General features: G+C 52.1%; 1 protein-coding gene across 1 annotated transcript in view; it reads right to left on the reverse strand.

The window, feature by feature from the left end:
* Phactr3 (phosphatase and actin regulator 3) overlaps nucleotides 1-6,684 on the reverse strand; it is a 147,328-nt gene extending 140,644 nt beyond the window's left edge. Inside the window, exon 1 of the mRNA XM_005410046.2 lies at nucleotides 6,401-6,684. The gene's annotated coding sequence lies outside the window, so the exon portion shown is untranslated. The remainder of the gene's footprint in view (nucleotides 1-6,400) is intronic.
* Nucleotides 6,685-7,023: the final 339 nt, after the last annotated feature.

A 7,023-nucleotide genomic window follows, 5' to 3' on the forward strand; every position in this document is an offset into this window, starting at 1 on the left:
GATATCTTAACTCTGGCGTACCATTCCTTTGGAGGGGGATTTCATCATGGCCCACAGAAAGGGAAAGAAAAGAACAAAGCCATGATGCAAATGGGCAGAAGCTGCAGGGCTCACAGCCAGACAGCCTGGGGCTCCTGAGTCCATTCTGTGACCATCAGACTAGGCGGCCACTGCTCCTGGGAATGGGAGATGAGACAGTGAGGGAGGCAGACCTTGGAGGCCATGAGTGCGGGTTTGAGATTTATGCCAAGGGCAATGGGAGCAGGGACAGGCCCAGGCCTGACAGGCACTCAGGGCCTCCTCGTCCAATGGGCAGAGAGCAGCCACAGCACAGCAAGGGCAGGAGCAGGGAGTCCTGCAAGAAGCTGGCACAGGATCCATATGACAGTGGCTCGGAGCAGGTCACCATGAGCTGGGCGAGGCAGGTGGAGCTGGGGAGTGAAGATTTCGTAAAGCAGGGGCCCAGCAGCATGATCAGGTTTGGGAGAGCTAAGAAATGGGCATGCTTGGTGGAGGGACCACATAAGCAAAGTGGTGGGCCCTGGACTACAGGGCCAAACCAGCCACTCCAAGAAAGAGAGTTGTACAGTCGGCCTTCTGCAGCAGATTCTGCTGTCCTCCTATCCTTTAATCCAGTGCTTTCAGAGTGTCCCACATATGCCCATAAAGTGCTGGGCATGATGATGCAACAGGCAGCAGATCCTATTCTCAAAGGCTCCCGGCCCAGGGTAGGTATGAGAGGCTTCAGGACCCGGCAGGAGAGCTCTAGGAAGCCAAAGTTTAAGTGTACAGCAGGAGGAACCATAGAGATCCAGAGGATCTTCCAATATTGAGAGAAGCCAATTCTGTCTGGATGCTTCCCATGACAGCAAACCCCTTCCTTCATCAGCAGCCAAGGATCGGACCCCAAATAACAGAGGTAGCCCCAGTTCCAGATACAAAATGCAAGGCCTCTTCTGTCCCCGGAGCACTCGCAGAGAGGAGATCCTGCAAAGACTACACGGGACAGAGGCCAGTGCTCAGCTGGACACTGTGGAGCCAAACCTGCTAACGACACCCCGCTCTTCGCTGTCTCACTCTGCAGTAGCAAACATCAATTCTGGCTCACTACACCCTTGACAAAGTCTGTCACTTGAAAAGGAACTCAAATAAACACACAAGCAAAAGACCCTCCCAGAAAGAGATCCCTCAGGAAGCAGATTACTCATTTTACAAGTTATGAATTCCAGTGATCCTTCCTAGCTTGTCCCAGTGCCATACTCAGGGACCACAGGGGGAAAATCCCACATTCCCTTTCCAAGCCTGTTGCCCCCCAAGTCTATTCCAGAATAAACAGCCACCATCCTTCTTGCAAATCCCAGTTTGCCACTGTCCTAAAGAGACACAGGGTCCTAAAGTGAACCCAACATCTGGTGGAGGGCCAGACTGGACCACAAGCTCCCCCATCTGACACTCCCTGGAATAACCAGCTGCTTCACTCGGCTCCTCCTCCAGGGCCAGGTGTGGAGAAGAGGGTCATAAGGTGATTTAGGGAATTCTTGGATTTGGAACAAAGTAATAGAAGTTAATCTCTCTCCAATTTCCTCTAATCTTCCAAGAACCTCAAAGGGACAGTCTTTGTGTGGTGCTGCCATGACTGTGACACCCCTGATACCTGTCAATGTCTGTGCTGGCCTGGTCCTCTGACCCAGAACTGATGGAGGGAAATCATGTCTACTTTGAACCAAGAGCTATTTTACATTTACCATTTCACTTTACGGTTACCTTTTATCAAAGACAGACGATACTGGATTTCTGCTTAAAGCTGCAGTGTAAGACTTCTTTTAAAAATGAAACTTTTAGGCTAAAAAAGGACTTAGATTAAAATAAAATATTCAGCAAATTGGACTCCAAGTGGCAGACGAATGAATTCTTTTGGGCAAAAGCACGTTAGCTTGTATTCAAAGTACGTACCACCTTGGCCTCCCGGAGGGGCCACTTCGGCCCAGCCTCTCCACCAGCTGCAGGTCAGTGCGGCCAGTGGCCAGCGTGTCCTCTCCACATGCATGCTTTGTGGGTGTCTGAAATCTAACACGGCCACCACTAAGCTCCAGCCTCCCTCTGGCTTCTCCCCCCGTGGTCTCCACGCCCGGATGGCAGCAATGAGCTCTAACGAGGTGGACCACGACTCTCCGAAGTTCAAACCCTCCAAGGGCTCCTCATCGCACTCAGAGCAAAAGCCACAGCCCTGCGTGGGGTCCCCACCCAGGACTCTCTCTCCTGCCCCTCTGAGACCGCATGAACTGTAGCACCACAGGCTCCCAGCTGGGGTCTTTGCCCTGAACCTCTCCACCTAAATAGCCACACGGCTCATTTCCTCACCACCTTCCCGTCTTAGTGCAAATGTCACCTCCTATTGACGCCTACCCTGCCACTCTATTTAACACTCAACTGTCTGCCGCCTACTGCCCTGGTAACGCTCCTCACCCTGTCCTACTTTCCTGTTTATTCCCACAATGCTTATTACCTACATGCAGGGTGGTGGGTACAGTTTACTGTCAGTCTGTTTATTGTCCATCTTCCTCCCACAGAATCAAGCCTCAGAGCCTGGCAATCCGTCAGCTTTGCACACTGCCCTTGACAGCCAGAACAGTGTGCAAACCCTGTTGGCCCAGTTAGGAGGCCCAGTTCTGACCCCAGTGTATCTGTGCAGGCCCCGGCTGTGAGCTCTGTAAGGCTGAGCTGAGTACTTCAGGCCTACCTATGTCACACCACTCCGGGGTGGCCTCACACGAACTCTGCTGACAGGGTGTCCGCCCACTCCTGAGTACGCTGGCCACAGTGCTAGCGGTTTTGTAGATTTAGATCACCCAGGCTGTCCATGAACCTGCCCCGTTGCGAAGGTAGATATTAGAGGCTCTGAACCTGGGACGGAGCCCTGTGACATTCCTATGGAGACCTGGGGATGGATGGATGGATGGATGGATGGTCACTACTACAATTATCAAAATATTCAACAAATTCTCTTGAAGAAAAAATAGGGGAAAACAGTAAAATGAACAACCGCACACACTGGGCCTACACCTTGCATGGTTAACATCTTGCTGCATATTCGAGGCATGTGTGCGTGCATACAATTTAGTGGAAAGGGGAGAATCAGGGTGGTAAATTTCCCCTGCAATAGGCCAGAGTGTGCACATTTTCAGCTGTGTGAACCTGTGGATTCTGCCTCCACCCCCAACCATCAGGAAGCAGCCTTAGAAAATGCAGGTGCGAATGGGGGAGATTCTGCCCCCAGTAACACCTTACTTACAAACCAAGCGGGAGCCCCCAAACCTGGATTAACTGGTACCCTGCATGTGACCAGCATCTCTCTGAGCAGATGCAGTAACTTCCTCAGATGCAACCTTCCGGACATAGCTCTGGGAGGAGGCCGGGAGGCCGGAACAGGCAGGGAGACAAAAAGGCGGGCACACGGCAAGAAGGAAGGGGGATGGAGGGTGGAAGGAGAAGGAAAGGGAAAGGGGGAGACAAGGAAGAGAGACATAAGGAGAGTTGGACCAGGGAGGAAGGAAGGAAATGAGCATTCCTTTGACCCGCACGCGCGCGCGCATCTGTGTGTGTCTTATACCCAATAGATGCCCATGCACTTGAACCACCCAGCTGTGATCTTGGTTTACCCACTACTATGCACACATAAGAAAAACTGTGCCTTAAGCTCTGAGGAATGGAATCTAAAACCACACACATACTAGGAGAGTGCTCTAGTGCTGAGCTGCACTCCCCGCCCCTGAGGTCTGTTACTGTGTTCATATGACTCTGTGAACAGGCAGAAAGTTTGAAACGGTGTGAAGCCCAAAGCACCAGCAACTGGCAGTCATTTCCCACAGGTACTGTGGACGTTCGCATGCTTCAGGTTTCACGCACATCCTGCGCGGCCTGGTGAGCATCTCAAAGCCACTGCTCTCAGTCATGGCACTCGACCCCTAGACAGTTGCCCATCCTTCCCATCCTTCCCTCGCCACATCTACCGCTCTGACGAAGCCCTCAGTGCTCCAGTACCTGGTCCCTGTTGCTGGTTATGTTCACACCTCAATTACTCTTCCAGTCAAGCTCGTCTTCAGCCATGTGGACAGGATACAAAACTAATCCAAAATCTCCTATTCTATCTATTTCTGAAATTGGCTCTCTAGACTGAGACATTGGCCACCTCCTATGAGGTATAGAGTCTGTGCTAGCAGGCATCGGTCCTTGACTAGCACCCCTAGACTGGCCCCTGAATCTCCTGGAGACCTGCAGGGGAAGCCAATCCGCCAAGGCCCCGGCCCAAACCCTCAGACTCAGAAACCGCACAAGCGAGCTGCTTCTGATGCAGCTTCTCGGAAGTGAGGATCTCCGCTCTCTGGCCTCCAATCCAGCAGCAGAATGAACAGCACTCCCCGAGGTGCTCACACGTACAGAAATCAACAGCGAGAATGAAATAAGGAGAGGCTTTATTTTGCATCTTTTAAAGGCTGCTTGATAATATCATAACTTTCCCCCGAGTAACAGTGATGCAGTGTGCTCAGGCAAGGAGTGTTTCTGTCCCACAAAACACAGATTACAGAGCCCTGGAACTCTGCACACAGATGCGACTCAGCTGTGACACGTCAAGTGATGTCAAGATGCATGAAGAGAAGGAGCTAAAAATAGCACCACGGTGTCAGAGCCACGGGCCCCAGATCATCCAGTTCAGCACCTGAGAGGAACTGCTTCCAGCCATTCCTGCTGTCCCAGGAGGCCCCTGGCAGGAGGATCGGGACCCTGTATACCTGCACACCATGCGTCTTCATGCCCTCAACTGTACGGGCGGAGGACTTCAGAGGAGGCAGGAGCATGCAAGTTGCTCCTGAGAGTGGTATTTTAGACTTTAAAAATAGAATGCTCTGAGCACAGACGGAATGAACAGTTACCCCACGAGCAAAACTACTGGATTATATAATAACATGTTTAAACCCCACAAGTCACAGGCTGACGGTGGGTAGTACTGACTCAGGGTTGAACTCCTCGGCAATGAAAGGGTTAACACTTAAAAAAAATAGAGAAAACAATCCGTATTGCAAGTATCCAGAGAATTGCAAACTGCCAGGCTACTTATGGATGTGGTTCAGGGAGGGAAGACCAACTATGAAACTGTACATTTTATAAGGGCGTCTTACGTGAGCTCACCCGTACAAGCTGTGAAGCTGAACAGCCGTAAATCTGCGGAACATCTTCCTGTGAATGTTTACGTCTGCTGAGAGTCACACCTAGGCGATAACTGAATGGCTGCGCCCAGACAACTTCGCCCCATCCTCCCTTCAAGCAATAAGCTCTGACTGTTTCTGAATGGACCTCAATCGTCTTCTCATGATTTGTTATTCTTAGGTTGGTATTTGCAAAATCGTTACGCATTTGCAGACTTCCCTAACTCATTCACAAAGCACAACACGCAAACCACACTCCACAGAGGACAGTTAAATGACTTCCTTGCCTGTGCCCCGCAAAGGAAGCTGGCGGGCCAGGGCACGGGTACAGCATGCGGACCTCTACGCCTCTCTGAGGCCTCCAGATGCAGAATCAGCATTTCCCACTGGGTCCGGCACTGCCTGCAGCCTAGAACACTGTTGGCAACTTCGGAAACCAAGAATTTAACATGAGCGTAGCTGCTCCAGACGTTGTTCTTCAGCTCTTTGTGTGGCCCCCAGTGCCAGCCATCTAAGCTCACTTGCAAACAGTTTCAGAACCAAAAATCTAGAGATGATGCTAAAGGCAAAATCAAATAAAAGTAAAAAGGCCTCCCCCAACACACACACACACACACACACACACACACACACACACACACACGCATATAACCAGGATCCTGTGGTAGAGATTCCTACAGGATAACGATTATGGAGAGTGAGATACTTACTGCCAACACTCATGAAGGTTTAAACCTCCACTGTGGAAAGCTCTCCTAGCTGAATTGTCACCAAACCTGGCTTAAGCATAGCACATCAGGCAGTTCATATGCACATCAGTGACAATCTATTATTTCCTGGAAATCATCCCATAATCTGGAGATGAAAAGGCAGCCAGGTGGAATTTTATTTTTAGGCCAGAAGGAATAGGTTAAAATGGCATTCACATGGAAACAAAAGACCACAGTGGCTCTCTCCGGGCTCTGTGGCAGGCAGGACCCGGGGCTGATCCTGGTCTGACCACGAGACACAGGAAACAGACCCCTCTGTGGGAGAAGGCTGCACCACCTCCCACCCCAGCCTGCAAACACAATCCAAGCAGGAAAGCCGTTTCCCAGGACCCGCTGCCGCTCGGATCTGCCAAGTCTCCAGCTTCTCACACCTGCCCGACATAGCCACCCACTCCATCTCACTAGAGCGATCGGGGTCCAACTCACCTTGTGGTCCAGGGGTGACTCTGGGAGAAAATCTCCATCTCCCCAAGAAACTCTGCTTTCCTGCAGCTCCTGGCGGCGCTCCCCCCACTGCCCCGGGAGGCAGAGGTTGGCAGAGAGCCCCGCAGCTCACTCGCTCATTCAGACTCTCTCAGTTCCCTGAAAAAACCTCCAGCCCGGCGGCACAGCACTGCAATTGTCAGGAAGCTCCTGTCTGCCTTTGGGGGCTGAAGCCCATGATTATCCGTAAACACCCTTAAATATAGACATTGCGGGAGCGGGAGGTGGGGGCCGGGGTGAGCAGGGCAGCCCGGGGCACCCAGCGCCCACTCTACCTCTGCTCTGCTCAGAGCCGGTGCTCCCTGTGCCCTCGATTTGTCACTCGCACCCCCCGGGGACACCGGGCACTGCCCAGGGACATCAGGCACCGCCCAGGCTGGCAGAATCTCCAGAACCAGAGCTCTACATCCCATATACAAAGCCCACTACGCTCGCAACTCCTCTGGCAGAAACTGGTGGCCTTCGGGAGTTTTCTTGGGAATCCAGCCTCCTCTTTAACCCCTGCCTCCACTGTTGCCTCAGTGGTGTGAGGTGGCTGCTGCCTGAGGTTAGGGAGGCTGCCTAGA

Source organism: Chinchilla lanigera, unplaced genomic scaffold, assembly GCF_000276665.1.
Source record: "Chinchilla lanigera isolate Chin_1 unplaced genomic scaffold, ChiLan1.0 scaffold00127, whole genome shotgun sequence".
Lineage (NCBI taxonomy): Eukaryota > Metazoa > Chordata > Mammalia > Rodentia > Chinchillidae > Chinchilla > Chinchilla lanigera.